Here is a 16722-nt window from a genome sequence, read left to right on the forward strand (position 1 = left end):
GCCAGAAATTCAAGAAGGCCAGAGGGCTGGGTGGCCATGACTCTGAGAGCAGAGGGACAAACTCCCAAACATCCACAGTGAGCCAGATGGACGTGGGAGATGCTCTGGGCCCCATGGACCTCCCAAGGTTGGATTTAGGGCTCAGACTGGAGCTGGAGACTCATGGGATATCTGTTCTTAGGGACCAGAGTATGATTTCACTGTTGCATGTGTGTGAGGGCGGATGGGGTGTAAGACATAGCTCCTTGAAGTAGTCTAGAGGATGTGAAAGGAACTCTGGGCCCCAAGTCAACGATGACCCCAGCTCAGCAAGGACTCCTACCAGGTTTGACTCAGGGACCCAGGTCCTCAGATGTACAGGCCCTCTCTGTTGTCCTCTCCTCCAGGATGGGATTCCCTAGCTGAGGGCAAAGTACTCCGCGCAGCGGCCTCCCCAAGTCCCCAGCTGCAGCCACTATTTGCTTGACCTGGTAGTCTCTGGAGAGCTGGCTGGGAAATGACACTGGGTGGAGCCAACAGAGGACACCTGTGAGCTTCAGGGAGGAGGTCATTGCAGGGCAGTTTATGCATGATCCTGAGTACAGGTGGGAGGGGGGCTTTTCTTCCCTCCACCATTCCTGGTGCTAGAAGGGTGCTGGGGATTGAATGTGAACGCGAGCCCGGTTCCCTATGCTTTGGGTTGTAATATATGTGGAAGGAAAACTGCTGTCATTTTTACCAGCTGTGTAAACTTGGGCAGGTTGTCCTAAGTACAAGAGCCACTTTCCTCCTCTGTCCTATGGGGATAAGAAGGCGCTTAAGGACCTCAGAAAGAGTAACCTTGAGGACCAGTCAGCACTGGTTGACTGCCACCTGCTCCCTCCTGACCCCGCCAGCAATAGCAGCCTCCTTTACGGAGAAGAGGGTAGTCAGAAGGCTCTGCACTCTGGCAGGGATCAGCCAGGCTGGAGGAGAGATGCTCTGGGGTGGAAGGAGGGGTGCCTCTGGAGAGGCCTTCATTATGGGGCACACTAACTGGCTCTTAAGTACATTCACAACCTACTTGCTGGGAATCAGAAAGGCATAGACACTCCCTTCCCGGCAGCAAGAAATTAAAAAAAAAAAAAAAAAAAAAAGCCTGAATGACATAAAAACTTGTCTCCTTTCCCAGAGAGTAGGATTTGTACACTTTCTCATTTGTTTTCAAAATAGTTCTGTCCTCTGGAGCAGGATACCATGGCTTACAGTAAGCTTAAAAAAAGCATTTCTTCCAAGGGGTTCTAAGTTGGAGGTCCTTGAAATTATAAGATTGAAAATGTTATATGTACTAGGATTCCATAGGTTTTAGCAGGTTTCCCAAAGAGGTTCATGACCACACCCAACAAAAAGATTAAGATTCCTATTTTGGGGAGTTATAGACAAGGCCTGAATTATCAACTCCCAGGAGAAAGGCCTTGTGTTAGGCACAGGATCAGGGCTCTTGTGGGCCCCAGGGATGCCATAAGAGACTGAGCTGGGGCTAGAAACCAGTATCCCAGGTATCCAGACCCTGGTTGAGCTTGATTCCTATGTACCACATGGACCGACAGAACCATGTTCTCATATATACGAGGGTGAGGAAGAGAGCATGTATGCATCCAAATTTAAATTCCAATTTTCACTTCAGGGCTTGGATGTAAATCTGTTAGGTCTTAAGTCCAGAAAGTGATGTAATTTATTGGAGAGAGTGTGGAAGCTGCTAAGCTCCCTGATAAATAAACCATGTTTCTTCATCTCAGTTCTGTGAAAACATATTTCCTAGGGACACAGAAACCCCCTTGGAAAGTGCTAGAATCCTCTCCCTGCAGGAGAGCCAAACACATAGATTCTTGTCTTTTAAAGATATTCGACCCTTCTGGGCAAGGAAATAATGCACTCTCGTGGCAACTAACCAACAACCCCCTAATTAGGGTAAAGAATGTTACCCTAATTCTTTCCAAAAAGAAGGAATAATGCACTCTCGTGGCAACTAACCAACAACCCCCTAATTAGGGTAAAGAATGTTACCCTAATTCTTTCCAAAAAGAAGGAAGAACTTAGTTCCATGAGTTATAGAAACAGACTTGGCATCAGAACACTCTAGATATTGCCCACATCGGCTCCTGAACAATGAAATGTACTGATTACATCACCATTAGCATCACTACTTACTGTTTCTAAAGTTTAGAGAGCTGCTGCATGTCCCAGGACTAGAATATGGAGAAGGAGCCTGTCGGCTCCCATATGTTGGCCAGACTCAGAGGGTAGATGTCATTTCTCGTTTCTGCCTGAGTAGGTCTGAGAAGGGCTGCCCTCAAGTGCATATCTCTGATTCTTAGCCCAGTACTTGGGCTTTAGGAGGACTGCAGGCTCCTGACACTGCCAACAGCCATGATCTCTGAGCTCCCACTGCCTCTGGTTGTTACTGAGCCTATTAATACTAGGACATCAGGAAATAACAAGTCTACAGTGCTTGGGAAGTGTGAAGAACTCTAAGAGGATGGCTCATTATTATTGATGGTGATGATAATATGTGGCATGTAGTATTTATGTACCACTTTGGCTGCTAATTTCCAAAATGAGGAGGGAAGAATTTACAGACCCAGCCAGTTCTATGGGTCGCAACTGCATTCTTGACAACTCAGTAGAATCTTAACCTCTGGTTACCCATGTGCTTCTGGTCTTTGAATTCTTTCTAAGATGGCACATCAGCAATCCAACTGTTGGGTAGTGTGGGCTCACCTCCTGCCAAGGGTGCACAAGACACTGGGCAAGAATTAGGAGAGTGGGAAATAACTGCTTTCTAGGTCTATGAGCTCACCCAATTTAGATGTGTTGAAATGTCACATCATGCTTGATCATGGGCAAGCTTCCCCACCACCCCACCCTCACCAACTTTGAGGCCAGACCTCCCTGGATTTGAATCTCAGTTCTGCCTTTTTTTTTTTTTTTAATTCATGAGAGACACACAGAGAGAGGCAGAGGCATAGGCAGAGGGAGAAGCAGGCTCCCTGTGGGGAGCCCGATGTGGGACTCGATCCCAAGACCCTGGGATCATGACCTAAGCCAAAGGTAGATGCTCAATCACTGACCACCAGGTGCCCCACAGCTCTGCCATTTGTCAACTGTGGGATTTGGGGAAGGTCTTTAACTTACATGTGCCTCAACATTCATGACTATAAAATGGGGGGAAAAGTACTGATTTTGTAAGTCTGTGATGATCATATGAGATATCATATATGCACACAACACCTAGAACAACAACTGCACACAACACCTAGAACATAAGTCCTATTACACTCCTCAGTGCCTCACAGGCTACATTGTTGGAGGGCAGGCAAGTGGGCCAAGTTTCCTGGGGTAATCCTTAGAGGAGGCAGTTGGGATAAGACAAGGCACCCAGCATCAGTGGGGTACTGATCAGCAACACAGCTTTCCTACTTCCTAGGCACATACATGTTTATTTCCATTATCTCTAAGATAGTTCAGAAGTGGGCTTAAACCCCCAAATTTACCAAATGGGTGCCTTCTGTAACTTAAAAGACAAACATATATAGTGATGAAAAACAGAGCCCGGGGATCCCTGGGTGGCGCAGCGGTTTAGCACCTGCCTTTGGCCCAGGGCGCGATCCTGGAGACCCGGGATCGAATCCCACGTCGGGCTCCCGGTGCATGGAGCCTGCTTCTCCCTCTGCCTGTGTCTCTGCCTCTCTCTCTCTCTGTGTCTCTCATGAATAAATAAATTTAAAAAATCTTTATAAAAAAAAAGAAAAACAGAGCCCAAAGCTAAAATTATTGTCAAGGACAATTTTCATAAGGGAGGAATTCGTTATTGCTGTTGGTGGCATTATTCTTTTTTTTTTTTAACAAAGTCTTTTTTTTTTTTTATGATAGTCGCACAGAGAGAGAGAGAGAGAGAGAGAGAGAGAGAGAGAGAGAGAGGCAGAGACACAGGCAGAGGGAGAAGCAGGCTTCATGCACCGGGAGGCTGACGTGGAATTCGATCCCGGGTCTCCAGGACCGCGCCCTGAGCCAAAGGCAGGCGCTAAACCGCTGCGCCACCCAGGGATCCCTGGTGGCATTATTCTTATCCCAAGCTCACTTCACCTTCTGGGCCTCAGCTGTGAGCAAAAGAACAATTCCAGTTATTTCTAGCCTTAGATTGCAAAGCAAGACCTTGAGGCCCTGCTGTGCCACCTGCCTGCCTCCTCCTTCCCTCCTGTGCACTCAACACACTTGGGACATGATGTTGGCCTGGTTGGGCAGGCTCAGGTTTGAGAGGCCACACGCCTCAGAGTAGAGTTCTCAAGCTTGAGGTGGTGCAGAATGACTTGGAAGCCTTGTTAAAACAGATCTCTGGACCCATCCCAGAGAGTTTCTGAGCTAGCAGTTCAGAGTGGGGCCCGGGATTTTTAATTTATTTTACTTAAATCCAATTGCCCACATATAGTATAATACCCAATGCTCATCCCATCAAGTGCCCTCCTTAGTGCCCATCACCCAGTCACCCCATCCCCCCTCCGTCTCCCCTTCTGCCACCCTTTGCTTGTTTCCCAGAGTTAGGAGTCTCTCATGGTTTCTCTTTTCTCTAATTTTTGCCACTGACTCAGTTTCCCCTCTTCCTTTATGGTCCCTTTCAGTATTTCTTATATTCCACATATGAGTGAAATCATATGATTTCTCCAATTGACTTATTTCATGCAGCATGATACCCTCCAGTTCCATCCACATCATAAATGGTGTGGTGAAAATCGGACAGCCACATGCAGAAGAATGAAACTGGACCATTCTCTTACACCATGCACAAAGATAAACTCAAAATGGATGAAGGGCCCTGGATTTGGAGAGATGTTGATTCTGCGGTACTCTACTTTGAGAACAACTGCCTCAGAGCAGTGCTTGTCAACCTTAGCTACACTAGACCCACTGGAGGAATTTGTGAAAATCTCGATTCCAAGGCTGCAGGCCGGTGAATGAAAGTGGGGTCTCAGAGCTTGGCTCCTGAGAGACTGTGGTTCGGAGGCTAGGTCTTCCTCTAGCACAAGCTAGCCCCTGTGCCCGCCTTCAGTGCTCTGGGGTCCTTGAGCTGTCCATAACCACAGGTGGGCTGACTGGAGCTCTGGAAACTGCTTCTAGTAGAAGACCAGCTAACAACAATCCCAGGCTCTGCAGGCCACGTGGTCTAAGCAGCATGGTCCTCTTTGTCCTTCTGTTGTTTCAACCTTTTAACTAAGCTTAGCTTGCGGGTCATGTGAAACAGTTTGCAGACCCCTGAAGAACAGCATGTCATGCGACTGTCATATTTATTTTTTAAATTTTTAAAAAGATTTTATTTATTTATTCATGAGAGACACAGATACACACACACACACACACACACACACACAGACACAGGTAGAGGGAGAAGTAGGCTCCATGCAGGGAGCCCGATGTGGGACTCGATCCCAGGACCTTGGATCATGACCTGAGCCAAAGGCAGATGCTCAACTGTTGAGGCACGAGGCGCCCCCTGACTTTCAGACTTAATCATGAAAATATCTATTTACAATTATCATTACTCAGACAATGAATTAAAACCCACGTAGAAGGTAGGCCAACTTAAAAGGAATAAAGGAACAAAGGAAATGTGGTCTCTCTGCTATCTGTAACTACTTCTAACAGGTTCATGTTAAAAAAAAAAAAAGAGGTGGAAAAAACTTTTTCAGTTCATGGTATTAGTCCTTGCTTCCTAGTATTCACTGGGAACTTGAGGTATTCACCCCCCGTGAAAAGCTCTTAGCCAGTGGCCACGCTATCAGAAAGTGTTAATTGCTGAGTGTTTGTTTGTTTGTTTGTTTATTTACTTATTTATTTATTTTTATCGGAGTTCAATTTGCCAACATATAGTATAATACCCAGTGCTCATCCCGTCAAGTGCCCCCCTCAGTGGCCATCACCTAGTCACCCCGTCCCCCCCGCCCACCTCTCCTTCCACTACCCCTTGTTCCTTTCCTAGAGTTAGGAGTCTCTCATGTTCTGTCTCCCACACTGATATTTCTCACTCAGTTCCCCTCCTTTCCCCTATAATCCCTTTCACTATTTTTTATATTCCTTGAATGAATGAAACCATATAATGTTTGTCTTTTTCTGACTTAACTTCACTCAGCATAATACCCTCCAGTTCCATCCACGTCGAAGCAAATGGTGGGTATTCGTTCTTTCTGATGGCTGTGTAATATTCCATTGTATACATAGACCACATCTTCTTTATCCATTCATCTTTTGATGGACACCGAGGCTCCTTCCACAGTTTGGCTATTGTGGACATTGCTGCTAGAAACATCGGGTGCAGGTGTCCCGGCATTTCACTGCATCTGTAACTTTGGGGCAAATCCCCAGCAGTGCAATTGCTGGGTCGTAGGGCAGGTCTATTTTTAACTCTTTGAGGAACCTCCACAGTTTTTCAGAGTGGCTGCACCAGTTCACATTCCCACCAATAGTGTAAGAGGGTTCCCTTATCTCCACATCCTCTCCAACATCTGTTGTTTCCTGTCTTGTTAATTTTCCCCATTCTCACTGGTGTGAGGTGGTATCTCATTGTGGTTTTGATTTGTATTTCCCTGATGCAAGTGGTTCAACACTCGTAAAGCAATCAATGTGATAGATCATATCAACAAGAGAAAAAACAAGAACCATATGATCCTCTCAATAGATGCAGAGAAAACATTTGACAAAATACAGCATCCATTCCTGATCAAAACTCTACAGAGTGTAGGGACAGAGGGAACATTCCTCAGCATCTTACAAGCCATCTACGAAAAGCCCACAGCAAATATCATTCTCAATGGGGAAACACTGGGAGCCTTTCCCCTAAGATCAGGAACACGAGAGGGATGTCCACTCTCACCACTGCTATTCAACATAGTTCTAGAAGTCCCAGCCTCAGCAATCAGACAACAAAAAGAAATAAAAGGCATTCAAATTGGCAAAGAAGAAGTCAAACTCTCCATCTTTGCAGATGACATGATACTGTTCATAGAAAACCCAAAAGCCTCCACCCCAAGATTGCTAGAACTCATACAGCAATTTGGCAGTGTGGCAGCTTATAAAATCAATGCCCAGAAGTCAGTGGCATTTCTCTACACTAACAATGAGACTGAAGAAAGAGAAATTAAGGAGTCAATCCCATTTACAATTACACCCAAAAGCATAAGATACCTAGGAATAAACCTAACCAAAGAGGTAAAAGATCTATACCCTAAAAACTACAGAACACTTCTGAAAGAAATTGAGGAAGACACAAAGAGATGGAAAAATATTCCATGCTCATGGATTGGAAGAATTAATATTGTGAAAATGTCAATGTTACCCAGGACAATTTACACATTCAATGCAATCCCTATCGAAATACCCTGGACTTTCTTCAGAGAGTTGGAACAAATCATCTTAAGATTTGTGTGGAATCAGAAAAGACCCCGAATAGCCAGGGGAATTTTAAAAAAGAAAACCAGAGCCGGGGGCATCACAATGTCAGATTTCAGGTTGTACTACAAAGCTGTGGTCATCAAGACAGTGTGGTACTGGCACAAAAACAGACACATACATCAATGGAATAGAATAGAGAATCCAGAAGTGGACCCTCAACTCTATGGTCAACTAATATTCGACAAAGCAGGAGAGACTATCCACTGGAAAAAGGACAGTCTCTTCAATAAATGATGCTGGGAAAATTGGACAGCCACGTGCAGAAGAATGAAACTAGACCATTCTCTTACACCAGACACAAAGATAAATTCAAAATGGATGAAAGATCTAAATGTGAGACAAGAATCCATCAAAATCCAATAGGAGAACACAGGCAACACCCTTTTGGAACTTGGCCACAGCAACTTCTTGCAAGATACATCTATGAAGGCAAGGGAAACAAAAGCAAAAATGAACTGTTGGGACTTAAGATAAAAAGCTTCTGCACAGGAAAAGAAACAGTCAACAAAACTAAAAGACAACCTACAGAATGGGAGAAGATATTTGCAAATGACGTATCAGATAAAGGGCTACTACCCAAGATCTATAAAGAACTTATTAAACTCAACAGCAAAGAAACAAACAATCCAATCATGAAATGGGCAAAAGACATGAACAGAAATCTCACAGAGGAAGACATAGACGTGGCCAACAAGCACATGAGAAAATGCTCCGCAACACTTGCTTTTTGAGTATTTTATTCTGGCCAGGCACTTCCAGTCCTAACTTCCAGTCTCCTTGCCTCACTTGTCTCACCACAGAGGGAGGGATTCATTTCTTCTGGAAGGTCTGGCTTCCCTAAGTCTCTCTGTGGGCAAAAAGCACCCCCAAAATGTGGAGTCATCCAAAAAGCACCACCTTGATTGGTAACTAAGCCACACCCTTCCTCAACCCAAACAATCTGTTTGGTTTGGGTATAAAAATGGTCATGCCTAGAACAGCTAGCTGGTATCTTTGAACCTCAGACAAAAACGGGCCATATCCACCTCTACTCCTGTTCTTTGTTCCTTCCTTTTGAGCTCCTTAAACATGCTAGGCCTGTGAGTAAATGATCCAAGCTGTTTAAAAATGTAAATGATTTCAAGGAGAAGGATGGAGACCTCGATAAGGAAATGGAAGTCTTTGCTATTTTCTAAAGATATAAAATCCTCACTGGAATCTGAGGGCACTCGAATGGCCCAATCATTTAAAGGATGTGTTCTGCCCAAGTGGGCCACCATCTAAAAATGTGACCAAAATGAAAGGTCAAGGGTTGAAGCCCAGCTGGCGTTGGGAGCAGGCAAACTGCAAACTCCCAGTATCTCGAGCTGAGGAGGGTCTGGCACTTGGTTTAATGCTCTGCTATTGGCATCTTGCAATTTTTAATAATTTTATCTTTGAGCTCGTGGTTTGTAAGTGAAGCCCCATGTGATGGTGGGCATGAATGTGAGGAGAGAGGCGCAGTGTGTGTGTCCACTGTTCCTTGCTGATCTCATCTGATCCGCAATGCCCCATAAGCTCAGAATTCCCTGGGGATCCTCCAGGCGAGGTCCTCTGGGAACCTCAGAGCGAGTACAAGGTAAGGTATTCTGTTTATGACAAGGCAAGTGGGTGCTAATGGCCCAAGGAGGTCAGTCTTTCTGCTGGAACCAGAGCTTTGCAGAAAGCAAACTATGCATTGTAAGAAACACATAGCAGCCACGGACCCCTGTGATACCCTGTCCTTTTCTGTATGTGGCACTTCCTGCATTAGTCATTTACTTGTGTTCAAAATGATGAGCCAAAGGGCTGAAAGTGGAGTATAACAGTGTTTGACAGAAGGTGCATGTATCAAGAAGGTAAACAAAAACATCAAGGTTTTGTGCATTATTTCCAGTGCTCTGAGAAGAACAGAACATGAGCTAGGATGTATGAATTGTGTGATTTTGGTGATTCTACATATGAGTTAAATGCTCATATGTTGGCATTTAGCTTACTTCATTTTTTTGTTTTACTTACTTAAGTAATCCCTACCCTCTACGTGGGGCTCGAACTTACCACCCCAAAATCAAGAGTCACACGCTCTTCCGCAGGAGCCAGCCAGGTGCCCCTACTTGCATTTAAAACTGACATTGCACAATATCAAGATGAATGAGTAAAATGCATGCTAATGCTTTAAAGTTTTAATTTTTCTTTACTTAGAATGCCACTGAGTGGCCAATAAAATCTACCATTACAGGTCAAGAAAGAGACTGCAGAAGACTGGAAAAAGATTTACATGTTAGTACTTTTCATGGCACTTTTTCCTGCTTTTTGGACCACAGGTCCACAGGTTCATTTTGCACTGGGTCTGACAAACTAACGGCCAGCCCTGGTTGAAGTGCTTCTCCCAGAGGCACAGCCTTAGTGATGACTGAGAAGCTCCCTCCTGAAATATCTACGCTATGAACACTCACTGAACTCCTACTATTTGCCCAGCTGGGTGCTAGTTGTCAAGGATAAAAAGTCAAAAACATCATTTCTACCCCCAAGCTGTGGTGAAGAATATAATTCTGGAACCAGAGTATTGGACATGGCTTCCCAAGTATCAGAATCCTAGTACTTGTTTGTGGAAGAGGGTCTGAGAGAGAAATGTGTTTACAATACTTCAAGAGCACCTATGGAAACATGAGCACTTACCTGTCAAAAAAGCTTCAGAGGCTAGCTACCACACCTCCACAATCAAACAGGATAGTGGAAAACTTTTTATAATTTTGCAATCTGTTCCAAAACTCAGATTAGCTGGACAACACCAGCCCAGTCCTGTTCTTTGTTCTCTTCTCTTCTAAGCCTTTAAACACCCTAGAATCTACTGGTTAAATGGTCTACACTGATTTTTTTAAAATGTAAAGGATAGAAAGTAGAAAAGTAGACACTAGGTAATGAAAGCACTATTCACTTTTATGGTCTTTGATTAATTGTTTTTGATGGAGAAACAAATTTTCATTTGTACCAAAGCGTGGCTGACAAAAATCTTACCAAATATTAGTTCAAAAAAGAAAAAGAATCTGGAAGTCAGGACACAGGTGAGAGCCGCTGCAGGATTCTCTGCCGCTGCCTGCCGTCAAAGAGGGTCAGGGAACTCTACTTTATTTCAAAACTTACTACTTCAAAAGAGATCAGGGAACATCAGAGCAATTTCCTTTAACATTTCCTGAACCCGTGTAACAGCCTCAATTCTTGAATTCTTGGCATTTTGCAGTAAAACCCCTTACGTCTTTAAGAAGGGCCAATTTGTACACAGGGCAGTACGGCAGGAGGGAGCTGCTTAAATCTAGCTGCATCCTGCTCACCTGCTGCATCCCCACAGTCCTGTGTGGGGAGCGGAATGGCCTGGGGGGGGCACCCAGAGGAGAAAAAGGGTGGTTGGCTGGACAGGGTGTACCCCCCAATGACTGGCAAACAAGATCAGGGTTGGGACTCATGGTGCAGCAGTCACCACCTGGTGGGCCCCCTTGTCATTGAGAAGCCTTGTCCAGAGTGTTCATCTTGGTCAGCCCATATCTGGGTGCTCTGTGCCCCTCTTTGAATTTGGGGTTCTCCACATTTAACTCAGCCATTTGTACCCAGGCCAGCTGGGAGTTAGAGATCCTTTCTTTGGTGGCAAAGGAGGAACGAAAGCTCAGTGAGATCACGTAACACACGGACAGCCACCCACAAGGAAGGGATCCCAGGCTGGAGCGCCTGACCCAGAGCTGGGCTCTCCACCCTGCCATCCACACCGGTTTTCCTTTCATTCCCTGAGCTCCAGCTGTGGCTTGGGTGAGCACCACACCATGGAGCATGCACTCAGCTGTTTTCTCCTCTCTTCCTGGGAATGATTCCAATCTCCTAACAACTAGATGCTTGGAGGTCTGGGCCAGGTCTTTAGGTATTCTCAGGCCTGAAGGCTCTCATAGGAGGCACTATGTGAATATGTGCTATTGATTGGTCCCTCCTTCAACTCTGCAGGGTAATCCCTTGTAAAGACAGACGTCATGAACCCAGGAGCCCACGGAAGTCAGCCAGAGCTGGGCCGGCTACAAGGAGTGAGGTCAAGGGTCAGAAGGAATTAACAGGGGTTCTGTGGGCAAACAGAACCTTTTTACTTTTCTCCATAGTCTCCCTCTCAGTCACGAACCCAAAATAGCCCAACTAAACAACTGAATGTCTTTCTCCTTAAGGTTGTGCTATTAATATATAATATTACCATTACATGTTACATACTATTAGTACGTACTTATATATTATATATTATATGTATACTATATATATCTTATTATATACTGCATATACTATTATATGTTATATATTATTACTATTTTATTTATTATTTCTATTACTATATAGTATATAATAGTAATATATAGTATATAATACTAACAGTACATACTATAATATGTAATTATATAACATGTATAATATATACTAATAGCATGTACTTAGTATATGTTATTATGCTACATATTATATACTATACATTCATTCAACCTACATAATTACATATATATAATATTATGTGTTACATAACTATATCATAGTAGGCATGTGCTATACTAACTCTCATGGGGTTTAACAAAGGTGGTGGTCAACATGTATTCTGTGCCAAAGACCTGGGCACAGTCCTGGTTACGAGAGCCATAACGCCACCTGCAGATGGATTTACAGGAAGAGACCACCCCGGGCCTGACAAGGCTGCTGTAAATATGGGCCAGGGCGCGCCATCATGTTGCTCTCTTCCAGGCTCAGAGAGAGGGCACCTTTTCACCACCAGCTACTCAAGAAAAACATGCTGAGTTGACATCTACAGGGCAGGAGACATGTCTGGGGGGTCCACCTGGGAACACACTCCAGGCTGGATGATGACAGACACAGTCATCCTGAACAGGCAGCTCTCAAGTATCAGAGTGTGGCTTATCCACTTTGCAGATATTACTCAGTATCCCCTCCTGCTCAGCTCACATGGTTCAGAGTTCCCATGGACCACCTGTTGCTGTATTGTGTGCAAAATAATATTCATATTAACCTTATCCAAAAATTCAGGAAATTAAACCAGTTACAAAAAACACAAACCTATGACAACTTCCATGGCCAAGCAGAAATGATCTGCAGGATCTCAATGTCTGAATCACCACCTTTGGTCCTCTTGGAGGGCCAAGCACATATTACTTCCAGCTGCAGTACTATTATTTCAACTTGGAGTTGAAAAGGCCCCTAGGAATCTTCTGATACAATGGTTTTTCCAGTTTTATCTTTGTGGGAGGGCCTTTTCTTCAAAGGAAATCCTACCTGGAAGCCAGCCCATAACTCAGATTAACCCCAGCTGCTGGAGTGAGGGACCCATGGCCTGCCTTACAGGTTTGTTCCTCCCTCAAAAGCTCTTAGGAACACAGTTTGAAAAGCTTGCCACCATTCCCTGCTTATTAAGTTACTTGCTTGCTCTCTGACATAATCTTCTTTGAGTACCTACTATGTTCTGGGTGTGGGTGAGCCAGCAGGTAAGAAGGCCAGGGGAGGGCCCTGCTTTTCCAAATCTTCCAGTATGGCTGGAGATAGCAGAGCTAAGTTCAGATGATGGCAAGTGCTATGAAAGATCAGATCAAGGCAATGAGCTTGTGGCCCAGGAGGAAGCTCCTTCAAACAGGGGATGGAGGAATGACCTCTCTGGAAAAGTGAAACAGGAGCCGAGGGCAGAACAAAAATCTGGACAGATGCCCTGATTTTGATCACTGAGGAAGCAGACCTAAAGAGGTAAAGTGACTCTCCCCGGGTACACCAAGCAAGTTGGAAGCAGAGTCAGGACTTGACCCTGGGTTCCAGGCCCCCTGGCCAAAGGCTTTTCCTTCCCAGTGTTTATTAAACAGCCACCAAATGCAAATGAGGCACTGTGACAAGGGACATCCAAGTGCCCACCACACCCCAACCATAGCTTGGCTGCCTGTCATGACTCTCAGCATCCTCTCAGCCCTCCTCAGCCGATTTGGGCCTGGCTCTGTACCCCAGAAGACAGCACCATGCAGTTGACATCCCACACCCATGACAATGCTTGGGGAAGCTTCCTAGTCCCCTATCTCCCTGGCTTCTTTCCAACTGTGGCGAGTGCTCATTACTGCTCCTGCTGGTGGCTTGAAGATAAAAGCAAAATGGTGGCTCACCCGGAGGAAGGCTCTCTGAAAAGTCCAGCTGCTCTAGGGTTACACAACAGAAAGGCCAGTCAAGCCAGTTTTCCTCCCGGGCTGTATAAGGCTTTCACACAAAACCTCCTGCACCACGCAGGTCTGGGAGTATCTCACACACCAGGAGTCCAAAGCTGGGCTCTAGGCACATGCCGCTCTGATGCTGAGTATCGGCAACCCCCAACCAAAGAGCTCCAGGCCCTTGAAGTGTTCCCCAAGCCTCTGACTTGGACTCAGCCCCATGAGCCCAGCATTTGCCTTTCACCCTTGGAGCCTAAGGCTGTCCCAGCACTTTCTCAGGCATTAGTCATTTTGAGCTTCCAGGTACCTCCTGAGGGAGGCAGGACAGAAGTTCTGTAAGTCCCATTTTGCACACAAAGCAACTGAGCCCCTGAGAAACCTCTGCAGGGAACATCACTAGTAATATAGGTAACAACCACTGATTCTGATTCAAACCCAGGGCTCCAGACTCCAAAGGTAGCTATCATCCAGCTGCTCACAAATTAAATACAGAGTATCCATCCTGGCCTAATACCACACTCATTCTCATCCCACCCTTCCACCTACATCTTATGCCTTGGAGTGTATTTACCAGTGTTTCCAGAAGCTGTCTCTTCTCTGTGCCACCCCTGCCTCCTAATGTTTGCCCACACCCTGGAGAGATCTGTAGCAATTCAGACCCAAGGTGAGATGCTCTACTGCCCAACCCGACTGACCCCTCCTCCCTGTCATATTTTTCAGCCAGTTCATGCTTGTCAACACTGCACATACCACTGGGAAGACAACACACCCTACAACCATCCACATCTTCCTTCTTCCCATACCAAATCAGCCAACTGCACCTGCGGGAGTGGGCAGGCAAACACAGGTGACGGGGCCTGCCCAGCCGTGTCCTCACAATACACAGATGGGCCCCCTGGGACTCGCGGGACCTGCCGGGCAGGCAGACCTGCGGGCGCATTAGCTACACCAGCCGCCAGCATTTAGCAACCTCTCTTTGGCAGGGGCTGCTGAGCCAAAGTCCATTACGCTTCTAGCTAGAATCACTCCGGACTGGCCACCCGGGCCTGGGGCCTAAGAGCCAGCTACTAGAAGGCAGGCGGACAAAGAGACAGGCCCTGGGCACGCTGGGCTGCGCGGCCCTCGGAGGCCCAGGGCTCTCTCCGAGCGAAGGCCCCGCGCGCAGAAGGGCCGAGCTGAGGGCAGAGGCCGGGAGGCCACCGCCGCGTCCGCCCTGCGGGACCCGGCCCCGGCCCCGGCCCCCGCCCCCCGCCCCCCGCCGCAGCCGAAGCCGGAGGCCCCGCCACTGGCCCGCTCTGAGCCCGCGGCCGCGGCGCGCGGAGGGAGCTGGCGCCTCCTCCCCGCGGGGCTGGGGTGCGGCTCCCCGGCCCCCGGCCCCCCCGGCTCCCCCGGCTCCCCCGGCTCCCCCGGCCCCCCCCGGCCCCCCCCGGCCCCCCGGCCCCCCCGGCCCCCCCGGCCCCCGGCCCCCCCGGCTCCCCCGGCCCCCCCCGGCCCCCCCGGCTCCCCGGCCCCCGGCCCCCCCGGCCCCCCCCGGCCCCCCCGGCCCCCCCGGCTCCCCCGGCCCCCCCGGCTCCCCCGGCCCCCCGGCCCCCCCGGCTCCCCCGGCTCCCCGGCCCCCCCGGCCCCCCGGCCCCCCGGCTCCCCCGGCCCCCCGGCCCCCCCGGCCCCCCCCGGCTCCCCCGGCTCCCCCGGCTCCCCCGGCCCCCCCGGCCCCCCGGCCCCCCCGGCGCCCCCCGGCCCCCCGGCTCCCCCGGCTCCCCCGGCTCCCCCGGCCCCCCCCGGCCCCCCGGCCCCCCGGCCCCCCCCGGCGCCCCCCGGCCCCCCGGCTCCCCCGGCTCCCCCGGCTCCCCCGGCCCCCCCGGCTCCCCCGGCCCCCCCCGGCCCCCCGGCTCCCCCGGCTCCCCCGGCCCCCCCCGGCCTCCCCGGCCCCCCCGGCCCTCCGAGCCCCGCGCCCCCCCGCACTTACCGGGCTCCGCACGCAGCGACGGGAGCCGGAGGCTCGGGCGCTCGGCAGGCTCGGGCGCTCGCTGGGCACCCCGCCGCGCTGCGGCCGCCCCGGCCCCGGAGGTCGGGCTGCAGGGCCCCGGGCACTTCCTGCCGGCCCGGCCCGCCCCGCCCCGCGCCCCGCGCCCCGCGCGCCCACCCTCCCGGCGCGCCCCTCCGGGTCCCGGGCTCGGGGCCTCGCAGCCCGCGGCGTGGCCGGGAGGCCCGGAGCTGGGCCGCGTCGTTGTCCGGGAGCCGGCCCGCCTGCTTCGGAGCTCCCAGAGCCCAGGACGCCGGAGCGAGGGGCCGCTGTGCTCGCCCGGGACCCCTGCGGGGAGGGGAGCGGCGGCTCGCGGAGCTCCAGCCGGCCCTGGGCCCTGCCGCAGCTCCTTCCCCTGCCCGCCCCCGGGGCCTCCGTCAGGTCTGGCTTGACCCTGGCTGGGTCGGTGGCTGGGCTCCGGGAGAAAATGGCCCGTGGGGGCTTCCAGAGACTCTAGGGACAAGCCACTCGGATCCCAATGAGCCGCCCCTCGCCCTCTGCCTATCCCCTGAGCATAAGAAGACTCCCCTCACCGCCCCGTCCCCGAATGCCCTGTGGACGGACCATGGGCTCGGCTTTATGTTTCCTGGGCCCAGGGAGCATCAAAACCTCTTCCTAGACTGGAGAAAAGCAGAAGGGTAAACACAGAGCCCAGGCTGTGCCCTGGCTGAGAACAGGTGCAAAGCTGCCTATGACTGGCTCTGCTCTGACTGTGCAGCATATTATTTTTCAAAGCAACGAAGGCCGGTGCTTATCCAACCACTGTTCTGTTGAAACTGGACTGCAGCAAGCAAGGTTACCCATTTACCAGGGGGGCTAGGTCAGGGGAGCCATTGGAGACAGGGATTGCTGACAGAGGCATGGCACCAGAGCAAAAATTCAGCAGAGCAGGCAAGGTGGAGGTTGCAGGGGGTGATTGCAATGCTCCCTGTGAGGGGCAGACCTGAAGTGGGAGTGAATGTGAAAGATGCAGTGGTCGGGGGTTCCACAGAGCCTGCCTTGTGTGTTGTGGATGGAAGTGTAGCC

General features: G+C 49.5%; 1 protein-coding gene across 5 annotated transcripts in view; it reads right to left on the reverse strand.

The window, feature by feature from the left end:
* Positions 1–16397, reverse strand: part of TSPAN11 (tetraspanin 11) — a 76458-nt gene extending 60061 nt beyond the window's left edge. For 2 of the 5 annotated variants that reach the window (XM_041735919.1, XM_041735920.1), the window contains exon 1: positions 15640–16213. The gene's annotated coding sequence lies outside the window, so the exon portion shown is untranslated. Of the gene's footprint in view, positions 1–15639; positions 16220–16260 lie in introns of those variants that run through there. The other 3 variants (XM_041735918.1, XM_041735917.1, XM_041735916.1) reach the window with 3 other exon arrangements.
* Positions 16398–16722: the final 325 nt, after the last annotated feature.

Source organism: Vulpes lagopus, chromosome 21 (genome assembly GCF_018345385.1).
Source record: "Vulpes lagopus strain Blue_001 chromosome 21, ASM1834538v1, whole genome shotgun sequence".
Taxonomy (NCBI): domain Eukaryota; kingdom Metazoa; phylum Chordata; class Mammalia; order Carnivora; family Canidae; genus Vulpes; species Vulpes lagopus.